This window comes from Macaca mulatta, chromosome 3, assembly GCF_049350105.2.
Source record: "Macaca mulatta isolate MMU2019108-1 chromosome 3, T2T-MMU8v2.0, whole genome shotgun sequence".
NCBI classification, from domain to species: Eukaryota; Metazoa; Chordata; class Mammalia; order Primates; family Cercopithecidae; genus Macaca; species Macaca mulatta.
In genome coordinates this window covers 63,367,175-63,381,322 of record NC_133408.1, presented here as the reverse complement: position 1 = coordinate 63,381,322, position 14,148 = coordinate 63,367,175, and positions in this window count along the sequence as shown.

The following is a 14,148-nucleotide window of genomic DNA, read 5'->3' as shown; positions in this document are numbered from 1 at the left end:
ATCACTTTGCCAATTCCACAAGAACTGTCTTAGCGAAAGGCTTCTTGAGGGGAAAGCTGTAACTCTGTGAGATGATTTCACAGAACACAAAGAAGTTTCTCAGAAAGCTTCTTTCTCTTTCTTTTCGGAGGATATTTCCTTTCGCCCTATAGTGTTCAAAGGGATCCGAAATATCTGTTCTCAGATTCCACAGAAATAAGGCTAGCAAAGAGATCCACGAAATACAGATGTAACTCTGTGAGATGAATTAACAGAACACTAAGCAGTTTCTCAGAAAGCTTCTTTCCAGATTCCATCTGAGGATATGTCCTTTTTCACCACAGCCCTCTATGGGCCTCCAAATATCACTTTGCCAATTCCACAAGAACTGTCTTAGCGAAAGGCTTCTTGAGGGGAATGCTGTAACTCTGTGAGATGATTTCACAGAACAAAAAGCAGTTTCACATAAATCTTCTTTCTCTTTGTTATCGGATGATATTTGCTTTCGCCCTATAGTGTTCAAAGGGATCCGAAATATCTGTTATCAGATTCCACAGAAATAAGGCTAGCAAAGAGATCCACGAAATACAGATGTAACTCTGTGAGATGAATTAAAAGAACACTTAGCAGTTTCTCAGAAAGCTTCTTTCCAGATTTCATCGGAGGATATTTCCTTTTTCATCATAGCCCTCTATGGGCTTCCAAATATCACTTTGCAAATTCCACAACAACTGTCTTAGCGAAAGGCTTCCTGAGGGGAAAGCTGTAACTCTGTGAGATGATTTCACAGAACACAAAGAAGTTTCTCAGAAAGCTTCTTTCTCTTTGTTATCGGAGGATATTTCCTTTGGCCCTATATTCTTCAATGGGATCCGAAATATCTGTTCTCAGATTCCACAGAAATAAGGCTAGCAAAGAGATCCACGAAATACAGATGTAACTCTGTGAGATGAATTAACAGAACACTAAGCAGTTTCTCAGAAAGCCTCTTTCCAGATTCCATCTGAGGATATTTCCTTTTTCAACATAGCCCTCTATGGGCTTCCAAATATCACTTTGCCAATTCCACAAGAACCGTCCTAGCGAAAGTCTTCTTGAGGGAAAAGCTGTAACTCTGTGAGATGATTTCACAGAATACAAAGCAGTTTCACAGAAAGCTTCTATCTCTTTGTTATCGGAGGATATTTCCTTTGGCCCTATAGTCTTCAAAGGGATCCCAAATATCTGTTCTCACATTCCACAGAAAAAAGGCTAGGAAAGAGATCCACGAAATACAGATGTAACTCTGTGAGATGAATTAACAGAACACTAAGCAGTTTCTCAGAAAGCTTCTTTCCAGATTTCATCTGAGGATATTTCCTTTTTCACCATAGCCCTCTATGGGCTTCCAAATATCATTTTGCCAATTCAACAAGAACTGTCTTAGCGAAAGGCTTCTTGAGGGAAAAGCTGTAACTCTGTGAGATGATTTCACCGAACACAAAGAAGTTTCTCAGAAAGCTTCTTTCTCTTTGTTATCGGAGGATATTTCCTTTGGCCCTATAGTCTTCAAAGCGATCCAAAATATCTGTTCTCAGATTCCACAGAAATAAGGCTAGCAAAGAGATCCTCGAAATAAAGATGTAACTCTGTGAGATGAATTAACAGAACACTAAGCAGTTTCTCTGAAAGCTTCTTTCCAGATTTCATCTGAGGATATTTCCTTTTTCACCATAGCCCTCTATGGGCTTCCAAATATCACTTTGCCAATTCCACAAGAACTGTCTTAGGGAAAGGCTTGTTGAGGCGAAGGCTGTACCTCTGTGAGATGATTTCACAGAACACAAAAAGTTTCTCAGAAAGCTTCTTTCTCTTTGTTATCGGAGGATATGTCCTTTGGCCCTATAGTGTTCAAAGGGATCCGAAATATCTGTTCTCAGATTCCACAGAAATAAAGCTAGCAAAGATATCCACGAAATAGAGATGTAACTCTGTGAGATGAATTAACAGAACACTAAGCAGATTCTCAGAAAGCTTCTTTCCAGAATTCATCAGAGGATATTTCATTTTTCATCATAGTCCTCTTTGGGCTTCCAAATATCACTTTGCCAATTCCACAAGAACTGTCATATCGAAAGGCTTCTTGAAGGGAAAGTTGTAACTCGGTGAGATGATTTCACAGAACACAAAGAAGTTTCTCAGAAAGCTTCTTTCTCTTTGTTATCGGAGGATATTTCCTGTGGCCCTATAGTCTTCTAAGGGATCCGAAATATCTGTTCTCAGATTCCACAGAAATAGGGGAGCAAAGAGATCCACGAAATACAGATGTAACTCTGTGAGATGAATTAACAGAACACTAAGCAGTTTCTCAGAAAGCCTCTTTCCAGATTTCATCTGAGGATACTTCCTTTTTCAACATAGCCCTCTATGGGCTTCCAAATATCACTTTGCCAATTCCACAAGAACTGTCTTAGTGAAAGGCTTCTTGAGGGAAAGCTGTAACTCTGTGAGTTGATTTCACAGAATACAAAGAAGTTTCGCAGAAAGCTTCTTTCTCTTTGTTATCGGAGGATGTTTCCTTTGGCCCTATAGTGTTCAAAGGGATCGGAAATATCTGTTCTCAGATTCCACAGAAATAAGGCTAGCAAAGAGATCCACGAAATGCAGATGTAACTCTGTGAGATGAATTAACAGAACACTAAGCAGTTTCTCAGAAAGCTTCTTTCCAGATTTCATCTGTGGATATGTCCTTTTTCACCACAGCCCTCTATGGGCTTCCAAATATCACTTTGCCAATATACAAGAACTGTCTTAGCGAAAGGCTTCTTGAGGGGAATGCTGTAACTATGTGAGATGATTTCACAGAACACAATGCAGTTTCACAGAAATCTTCTTTCTCTTTGTTTTCGGATGATACTTCCTTTCGCTCTATAGTGTTCAAAGGGACCCGAAATATCTGTTCTCAGATTCCACAGAAATAAGGCTAGCAAAGAGATCCACGAAATACAGATGTAACTCTGTGAGATGAATTAAAAGAACACTGAGCAGTTTCTCAGAAAGCTTCTTTCCAGATTTCATCGGAGGATATTTCCTTTTTCACCGTAGCCCTCTATGGGCTTCCAAATATCACTTTGCGAATTCCACAACAACTGTCTTAGCGAAAGGCTTCCTGAGGGGAAAGCTGTAACTCTGTGAGATGATTTCACAGAACACAAAGCAGTTTCACAGAAAGCTTCTTTCTCTTTGTTATCGTAGGATATTTCCTTTGGCCCTGTAGTCTTCAATGGGATCCGAAATATCTGTTCTCAGATTCCACAGAAATAAGGCTAGCAAAGAGATCCACGAAATACAGATGTAACTCTGTGAGATGAAATAACAGAACACTAAGCAGTTTCTCAGAAAGCCTCTTTCCCGATTTCATCTGAGGATATTTCCTTTTTCAACATAGCCCTCTATGGGCTTCCAAATATCACTTTGCCAATTCCACAAGAACTGTCTTAGCGAAAGGCTTCCTGAGGGAAAGCTGTAACTCTGTGAGATGATTTCACAGAACACAAAGAAGTTTCTCAGAAAGCTTCTTTCTCTTTGTTATCGGATGATATTTCCTTTGGCCCTATAGTGTTCAAAGGGATCGGAAATATCTGTTCTCAGATTCCGCAGAAATAAGGCTAGAAAAGAGATCCAAGAAATACAGATGTAACTCTGTGAGATGAATTAACAGAACACTAAGCAGTTTCTCAGAAAGCTTCTTTCGAAATTTCATCTGAGGATATATCCTTGTTCACCATAGCCCTCTATGGGCTTTCAAATATCACTTTGCCAATTCCACAAGAACTGTCTTATCGAAAGGCTTCTTGAGGGGAAAGCTGTAACTCTGTGAGATGATTTCACAGAACACAAAGCAGTTTCACAGAAAGCTTCTTTCTCTTTGTTATCGGAGGATATTTCCTTTGACCCTATAGTGTTCAAAGGGATCCGAAATATCTGTTCTCAGATTCCACAGAAATAAGGCTAGCAAAGAGATCCACGAAATACAGATGTAACTCTGTGAGATGAATTAACAGAACACTAAGCAGTTTCTCAGAAAGCTTCTTTCGAAATTTCAACTGAGGATATTTCCTTTTTCACCATAGCCCTCTAAGGGCTTCCAAATATCACTTTGCCAATTCCACAAGAACTGTCTTAGCGAAAGGCTTCTTGAGGGGAAAGCTGTAACTCTGTGAGATGATTTCACAGAACACAAAGAAGTTTCTCAGAAAGCTTCTTTCTCTTTGTTATCGGAGGATATTTCCTTTGGCCCTATAGTCTTCAAAGGGATCCGAAATATCTGTTCTCAGATTCCACAGAAATGAGGCTAGCAAAGAGATCCACGAAATACAGATGTAACTCTGCAAGATGAATTAACAGAACACTAAGCAGTTTCTCAGAAAGCCTCTTTAAAGATATCATCTGAGGATATTTCCTTTTTCACCATAGCCCTCTTTGGGCTTGCAAGTATCACTTTGCCAATTCCACAAAAACTGTCTAAGCGAAAGGCTTCTTGAGGGGAAAGCTGTAACTCTGTGAGATGATTTCACAGAACACAAAGAAGTTTCTCAGAAAGCTTCTTTCTCTTTGTTATTGGAGGATATTTCCTTTGCCCCTATAGTCTTCAAAGCGATCCAAAATACCTGTCTCAGATTCCACAGAAATAAGGCTAGCAAAGAGATCCTCGAAATAAAGATGTAACTCTGTGAGATGAATTAACAGAACACTAAGCAGTTCCTCAGAAAGCTTCTTTCCAGATTTCATCTGAGGATATTTCCTTTTTCACCATAGCCCTCTATGGGCTTCCAAATATCACTTTTCCAATTCCACAAGAACTGTGTTAGCGAAAGTCTTCTTGAGGCGAAAGCTGTAACTCTGTGAGATGATTTCACAGAACACAAAGAATTTCTCAGAAAGCTTCTTTCTCTTTGTTATCGGAGGATATTTCCTCTGTCCCTATAGTGTTCAAAGGGATCCGAAATATCTGTTCTCAGATTCCACAGAAATAAGGCTAGCAAAGAGATCCACGAAATACAGATGTAACTCTGTGAGATGAATTAACAGAACACTAAGCAGATTCTCAGAAAGCTTCTTTCCAGAATTCATCTGAGGATATTTCCTTTTTCACCATAGTCCTCTATGGGCTTCCAAATATCACTTTGCCAATTCCACAAGAACTGTCATATCGAAAGGCTTCTTGAAGGGAAAGCTGTAACTCTGTGAGATGATTTCACAGAACACAAAGAAGTTTCTCAGAAAGCTTCTTTCTCTTTGTTATCGAAGGATATTTCCTTTGGCCCTATAGTCTTCAAAGGGATCCGCAATATCTGTTCTCAGATTCCACAGAAATAAGGCTAGCAAAGAGATCCACGAAATACAGATGTAACTCTGTGAGATGAATTAAAAGAACACTGAGCAGTTTCTCAGAAAGCTTCTTTTCAGATTTCATCTGAGGATATTTCCTTGTTCACCATAGCCCTCTATGGGCTTCCAAATTTCACTTTGCCAATTCCACAAGAACTGTCTTAGCGAAAGGCTTCTTGAGGGGAAAGCTGTAACTCTGTGAGATGATTTCACAGAACACAAAGACGTTTCTCAGAAAGCTTCTTTCTCTTTGTTATCGGAGGATATTTCCTTTCGCCCTATAGTGTTCAAAGGAATCCGAAATATCTGTTCTCAGATTCCACAGAAATAAGGCTAGCAAAGAGATCCACGAAATACAGATATAACTGTGTGAGATGAATTAACAGAACACTAAGCAGTTTCTCAGAAAGCTTCTTTCAAGATTCCATCTGAGGACATGTCCTTTTTCACCACAGCCCTCTATGGGCCTCCAAATATCACTTTGCCAATTCCACAAGAACTGTCTTAGCGAAAGGCTTCCTGAGGGGAATGCTGTAACTCTGTGACATGATTTCACAGAACAAAAAGCAGTTTCACATAAATCTTCTTTCTCTTTGTTATCTGATGATATTTGCTTTCGCCCTATAGTGTTCAAAGGGATCCGAAATATCTGTTATCAGATTCCACAGAAATAAGACTAGCAAAGAGATCCACGAAATACAGATGTAACTCTGTGAGATGAATTAAAAGAACACTGAGCAGTTTCTCAGAAAGCTTCTTTCCAGATTTCATCGGAGGATATTTCCTTTTTCACCATAGTCCTCTATGGGCTTCCAAATATCACTTTGCGAATTCCACAACAACTGTCTTAGCGAAAGGCTTCCTGAGGGGAAAGCTGTAACTCTGTTAGATGATTTCACAGAACACAAAGAAGTTTCTCAGAAAGCTTCTTTCTCTTTGTTATAGGAGGATATTTCCTCTGGCCGTATATTTTTCAATGGGATCCGAAATATCTGTTCTCAGATTCTACAGAAATAAGGCTAGCAAAGAGATCCACGAAATACAGATGTAACTCTGTGAGATGAATTAACAGAACAGTAAGCAGTTTCTCAGAAAGCCTCTTTCCCGATTTCATCTGAGGATATTTCCTTTTTCAACATAGCCCTCTATGGGCTTCCAAATATCACTTTGCCAATTCCACAAGAACTGTCTTAGCGAAAGGCTTCTTGAGGAAAAGCTGTAACTCTGTGAGATGATTTCACAGAACACAAAGAAGTTTCTCAGAAAGCTTCTTTCTCTTTGTTATCGGAGGATATTTCCTTTGGCCCGATAGTCTTCAAAGCGATCCGACATATCTTTTCTCAGATTCCACAGAAATAAGGCTAGCAAAGAGATCCACGAAATACAGATGTAACTCTGTGAGATGAATTAACAGAACACTAAGCAGTTTCTCAGAAAGCTTCTTTCCAGATTCCATCTGAGGATATTTCCTTTTTCACCATAGGCCTCTATGGGCTTCCAATTATCACTTTGCCAATTCCACAAGAACTGTCTTAGCGAAAGGCTTCTTGAGGGGAAAGCTGTAACTCTGTGAGATGATTTCACAGAACACAAAGAAGTTTCTCAGAAAGCTTCTTTCTCTTTGTTATCGGAGGATATTTCCTTTGGCCCTATAGTGTTCAAAGGGATCCGAAATATCTGTTCTCAGAATCCTCAGAAATAAGGCTAGCAATGAGATCCACGAAATTCAGATGCAATTCTGTGAGATGAATTAACAGAACACTCAGCAGTTTCTCGGAAAGCTTCTTTCCAGATTTCATCTGAGGATATTTCCTTTTTCACCGTAGCCCCCTATAGGCTTCCAAATATGACTTTGCCAATTCCACAAGAACTGTCTTAGGGAAAGGCTTCTTGAGGGGAAAGCTGTAACTCTGTGAGATGATTTCACAGAACACAAAGCAGTTTCACAGAAAGCTTCTTTCTCTTTGTTATCGGATGATATTTCCTTTGGCCCTATAGTGTTCAAAGGGATCGGAAATATCTGTTCTCAGATTCCGCAGAATTAAGGCTAGCAAAGAGATCCAAGAAATACAGATGTAACTCTGTGAGATGAATTAACAGAACACTAAGCAGTTTCTCAGAAAGCTTCTTTCGAAATTTCATCTGAGGATATATCCTTGTTCACCATAGCCCTCTATGGGCTTCCAAGTATCACTTTGCCAATTCCACAAGAACTGTCTTAGCGAAAGGCTTCTTGAGGGGAAAGCTGTAACTCTGTGAGATGATTTCACAGAACACAAAGCAGTTTCATAGAAAGCTTCTTTCTCTTTGTTATCGGAGGATATTTCCTTTGACACTATAGTGTTCAAAGGGATCCGAAATATCTGTTCTCAGATTCCACAGAAATAAGGCTAGCAAAGAGATCCACGAAATACAGATGTAACTCTGTGAGATGAATTAACAGAACACTAAGCAGTTTCTCAGAAAACTTCTTTCGAAATTTCAACTGAGGATATTTCCTTTTTCACCATAGCCCTCTATGGGTTTCCAAATATCACTTTGCCAATTCCACAAGAACTGTCTTAGCGAAAGGCTTCTTGAGGCGAAAGCTGTAACTCTGGGAGATGATTTCACAGAACACAAAGAAGTTTCTCAGAAAGCTTCTTTCTCTTTGTTATCGGAGGATATTTCCTTTGGCCCTATACTCTTCAAAGGGATCCGTAATATCTGTTCTCAGATTCCACAGAAATAAGGCTAGCAAAGAGATCCACGAAATACAGATGTAACTCTGCAAGATGAATTAAGAGAACACTAAGCAGGTTCTCAGAAAGCCTCCTTAAAGATATCATCTGAGGATATTTCCTTTTTCACCATAACCCCCTTTGAGTTTGCAAGTATCACTTTGCCAATTCCACAAAAACTGTCTAAGCGAAAGGCTTCTTGAGGGGAAAGCTGTAACTCTGTGAGATGATTTCACAGAACACAAAGAAGTTTCTCAGAAAGCTTCTTTCTCTTTGTTACCGGAGGATATTTCCTTTGGCCCTATAGTCTTCAAAGCGATTCGAAATATCTGTTCTCAGATTCCACAGAAATAAGGCTAGCAAAGAGATCCACGAAATACAGACGTAACTCTGTGAGATGAATTACCAGAACACTAAGCAGTTTCTCAGAAAGCTTCTTTCCAGATTCCATCTGAGGATATTTCCTTTTTCACCATAGCCCTCTATGGGCTTCCAAATATCACTTTACGAATTCCACAACAACTGTCTTAGCGAAAGGCTTCTTGAGGGGAAAGCTGTAACTCTGTGAGATGATTTCACAGAACACAAAGAAGTTTCTCAGAAAGCTACGTTCTCTTTGTTATCGGAGGATATTTCCTTTGGCCCTATAGTCTTCAAAGGGATCCGAAATATCCGTTCTCAGATTCCACAGAAATAAGGCTAGCAAAGAGATCCACGAAATACAGATGTAACTCTGTGAGATGAATTAACAGAACACTAAGCAGTTTCTCAGAAAGCCTCTTTCCAGATTTCATCTGAGGATATTTGGTTTTTCACCATAGCCCTCTATGGGCTTCCAAATATCACTTTGCCAATTCCACAAGAACTATCTTAGCGAAAGGCTTCTTGAGGGAAAGCTGTAACTCTGTGAGATGATTTCACAGAACACAAAGAAGTTTCTCAGAAAGCTTCTTTCTCTTTGTTATCGGAGGATGTTTCCTTTGGCCCGATAGTCTTCAAAGCGATCCGACATAACTTTTCTCAGATTCCACAGAAATAAGGCTAGCAAAGAGATCCACGAAATACAGATGTAACTCTGCAAGATGAATTAAGAGAACACTATGCAGTTTCTCAGAAAGCCTCTTTAAAGATATTTTCTGAGGATATTTCCTTTTTCACCATAACCCTCTTTGGGCTTGCAAGTATCACTTTGCCAATTCCACAAAAACTGTCTAAGCGAAAGGCTTCTTGAGGGGAAAGCTGTAACTCTGTGAGATGATTTCACGGAACACAAAGAAGTTTCTCAGAAAGCTTCTTTCTCTTTGTTATCGGAGGATATTTCCTTTGCCCCTATAGTCTTCAAAGCGATCCAAAATATCTGTTCTCAGATTCCACAGAAATAAGGCTAGCAAAGAGATCCTCGAAATAAAGATGTAACTCTGTGAGATGAATTAACAGAACACTAAGCAGTTTCTCAGAAAGCTTCTTTCCAGATTTCATCTGAGGATATTTCCTTTTTCACCATAGCCCTCTATGGGCTTCCAAATATCACTTTTCCAATTCCACAAGAACTGTGTTAGCGAAAGTCTTCATGAGGCGAAAGCTGTAACTCTGTGAGATGATTTCACAGAACACATAGAAGTTTCTCAGAAAGCCTCTTTCTCTTTGTTATCGGAGGATATTTGCTTTGTCCCTATAGGGTTCAAAGGGATCCTAAATATCTGTTCTCAGATTCCACAAAAATAAGGCTAGCAAAGAGATCCACGAAATACAGATGTAACTCTGTGAGATGAATTAACAGAACACTAAGCAGATTCTCAGAAAGCTTCTTTCCAGAATTCATCTGAGGATATTTCCTTTTTCACCATAGTCCTCTATGGGCTTCCAAATATCACTTTGCCAATTCCACAAGAACTGTCATATCGAAAGGCTTCTTGAAGGGAAAGCTGTAACTCTGTGAGATGATTTCACAGAACACAAAGAAGTTTCTCAGAAAGCTTCTTTCTCTTTGTTATCGGAGGATGTTTCCTTTGGCCCTATAGTCTTCAAAGCGATCCGACATATCTTTTCTCAGATTCCACAGAAATAAGGCTAGCAAAGAGATCCACGAAATACAGATGTAACTCTGTGAGATGAATTAACAGAACACTAAGCAGTTTCTCAGAAAGCTTCTTTCCAGATTCCATCTGAGGATATTTCCTTTTTCACCATAGCCCTCTACAGGCCTCCAAATATCACTTTGCCAATTCCACAAGAACTGTCTTAGCGAAAGGCTTCTTGAGGGTAAAGCTGTAACTCTGTGAGATGATTTCACAGAACACAAAGCAGTTTCACAGAAAGCTTCTTTCTCTTTGTTATCGGAGGATATTTCCTTTGGCCCTGTAGTGTTCAAAGGGATCCGAAATATCTGTTCTCAGATTCCACAGAAACAAGGCTAGCAAAGAGATCGACGAAATACAGATGTAACTCTGTGAGATGAATTAACAGAACACTAAGCAGTTTCTCAGAAAGCTTCTTTCGAAATTTCAACTGAGGATATTTCCTTTTTCACCATAGCCCTCTATGGGCTTCCAAATATCACTTTGCCAATTCCACAAGAACTGTCTTAGCGAAAGGCTTCTTGAGGGGAAAGCTGTAACTCTGTGAGATGATTTCACAGAACACAAAGAAGTTTCTCAGAAAGCCTCTTTCTCTTTGTTATCGGAGGATATTTCCTTTGGCCCTATAGTCTTCAAAGGGATCCGAAATATCTGTTCTCAGATTCAACAGAAATAAGGCTAGCAAAGAGATCCAGGAAATACAGATGTAACTCTGTGAGATGAATCAAAAGAACACTGAGCAGTTTCTCAGAAAGCTTCTTTCCAGATTTAATCTGAGGATATTTCCTTTTTCACCATAGCCTTTTATGGGCTTTCAATTATCGCTTTGCGAATTCCACAAGAACTGTCTTAGCGAAAGGCTTCTTGAAGGGAAAGCTGTAACTCGGTGAGATGATTTCACAGAACACAAAGAAGTTTCTCAGAAAGCTTCTTTCTCTTTGTTTTCGGAGGATATTTCCTTTGGCCCTATAGTCTTCAAAAGGATCCGAAATATCTGTTCTCAGATTCCACAGAAATAAGGCTAGCAAAGAGATCCACGAAATACAGATGTAACTCTGTGAGATGAATTAACAGAACACTAAGCAGTTTCTCAGAAAGCCTCTTTCCAGATTTCATCTGAGGATATTTGGTTTTTCACCATAGCCCTCTATGGGCTTCCAAATATCACTTTGCCAATTCCACAAGAACTGTCTTAGCGAAATGCTTCTTGAGGGGAAAGCTGTAACTCTGTGAGATGATTTCACAGAACACAAAGAAGTTTCTCAGAAAGCTTCTTTCTCTTTGTTATCGGAGGATATTTTCTTTGGCCCTATAAACTTCAAAGCGATCCGAAATAGCTGTTCTCAGATTCCACAGAAATAAGGCTAGCAAAGAGATCCACGAAATAAAGATGTAACTCTCTGAGATGAATTAACAGAACACTAAGCAGTTTCTCAGAAAGCTTCTTTCCAGATTTCATCTGAGGATATTTCCTTTTTCACCATAGCCCTCTATGGGCTTCCAAATATCAATTTGCCAATTCCACAAGAACTGTCTTAGGGAAAGGCTTCCTGAGGGGAAAGCTGTAACTCTGTGAGATGATTTCACAGAACACAAAGAAGTTTCTCAGAAAGCTTCTTTCTCTTTGTTATCGGAGGATATTTCCTTTGGCCCTATAGTGTTCAAAGGGATCCGAAATATCTGTTCTCAGATTCCACAGAAATAAGGCAAGCAAAGAGATCCACGAAATACAGATGTAACTCTGTGAGATGAATTAACAAAACACTAAGCAGTTTCTCAGAAAGCTTCTTTGTCTTTGTTATCGGAGGATATTTTTTTTTTCACCATAGTCCTCTATGGGCGTCCAAATATCACTTTGCCAATTCCACAAGAACTGTCTTAGCGAAAGGCTTCTTGAAGGGAAAGCTGTAACTCTGTGAGATGATTTCCCAGAACACAAAGAAGTTTCTCAGAAAGCTTCTTCCTCTTTGTTATCGGAGGATATTTCCTTTGGCCCTATAGTCTTCAAAGGGATCTGAAATATCTGTTCTCAGATTCCACAGAAATAAGGCTAGCAAAGAGATCCACGAAATACAGATGTAACTCTGTGAGTTGAATTAAAGGAACACTGAGCAGTTTCTCAGAAAGATCCTTTCCAGATTTCATCTGAGGATATTTCCTTTTTCACCATAGCCCTCTATGGGCTTCCAAATATCACTTTGCCAATTCCACAAGAACTGTCTTAGCGATAGGTTTCTTGAGGGGAAAGCTGTAACTCTGTGAGAAGATTTCACAGAACACAAAGAAGTTTCTCAGAAAGCTTCTTTCTCTTTGTTATCGGAGCATATTTCCTTTGGCCCTATAGTCTTCAAAGGGATCCGAAATATCTGTTCTCAGATTCCACAGAAATAAGGCTACCAAAGAGATCCACGAAATACAGATGTAACTCTGTGAGATGAATTAACAGAATACTAAGCAGTTTCTCAGAAACCTTCTTTCCAGATTTCATCTGAGGATATTTCCTTTTTCACCATAGCCCTCTAAGGGCTTCCAAATATCACTTTGCCAATTTCAAAAGAACTGTCTTAGCGAAAGGCTTCCTGAGGGGAAATCTGTAACTCTGTGAGATGATTTCACAGAACACAGAGGAGTTTCAGAGAAAGCTTCTTTCTCTTTGTTATCGGAGGATATTTCCTTTTTCACCAAGAGCCCTCTATGGGCTTCCAAATATCACTTTGCCAATTCCACAAGAACTCTCTTAGCGAAAGGCTTCTTGAGGGAAAAGCTGTAACTCTGAGAGAAGATTTCACAGAACACAAAGAAGTTTCTCAGAAAGCTTCTTTCTCTTTCTAATCTTAGGATAATTCCTTTGGGCATATAGTCTTCAAAGGGATCCGAAATATCTGTTCTCAGATTCCACAGAAATAAGGCTAGGAAAGAGATCCACGAAACACAGATGTAACTCTGTGAGATGAATTAAAAGAACACTGAGCAGTTTCTCAGAAAGTTTCTTTCCAGATTTCATCTGAGGATATTTCCTTTTTCACCATAGCCCTCTATGGGCTTCCAAATATCACTTTGCCAATTCCACAAGAACTGTCTTAGAGAAAGGCTTCTTGAGGGGAAAGCTGTAACTTTATGAGATGATTTCACAGAACACAAAGAAGTCTCTCAGAAAGCTTCCTTCTCTTTGTTATCAGAGGATATTTCCTATGGCCCTATAGTCTTAAAAGGGGTCCGAAATATCTGTTCTCAGATTCCACAGAAATAAGGCTAGCAAAGAGATCCACGAAATACAGATGTAACTCTGTGAGATGAATTAACAGAACACTAAGCAGTTTCTCAGAAAGCTTCTTTCCAGATTTCATCTGAAGATATTTCCGATTTCACCATAGCCCTCTATGGGCTTCCAAATATCACTTTGCGAATTTCACAAGAACTGTCTTAGCGAAAGGCTTCCTGAGGGGAAATCTGTAACTCTGTGAGATGATTTCACAGAACACAAAGGGGTTTTAGAGAAAGCTTCTTTCTCTTTGTTATCGGAGGATATTTCCTTTTTCACCAGAGCCCTCTATGGGCTTCCAAATATCACTTTGCCAATTCCACAAGAACTCTCTTAGCGAAAGGCTTCTTGAGGGGAAAGCTGTAACTCTGAGAGAAGATTTCACAGAACACAAAGAAGTTTCTCAGAATGCTTCTTTCTCTTTCTAATCGGAGGATATTTCCTTTGGCCCTACAGTCTTCAATGGGATCCGAAATATCTGTTCTCAGATTCCACAGAAATAAGGCTAGCAAAGAGATCCACGAAATACAGATGTAACTCTGTGAGATGAATTAAAAGAACACTGAGCAGTTTCGCAGAAAGCTTCTTTCCAGATTTCATCGGAGGATATTTCCTTTTCAACATAGCCCTCTATGGGCTTCCAAATATCACTTTGCCAATTCCACAAGAACTGTATTAGCGAAAGCCTTCTTGAAGCGAAAGCTGTAACTGTGTGAGATGATTTCACAGAACACAAAGA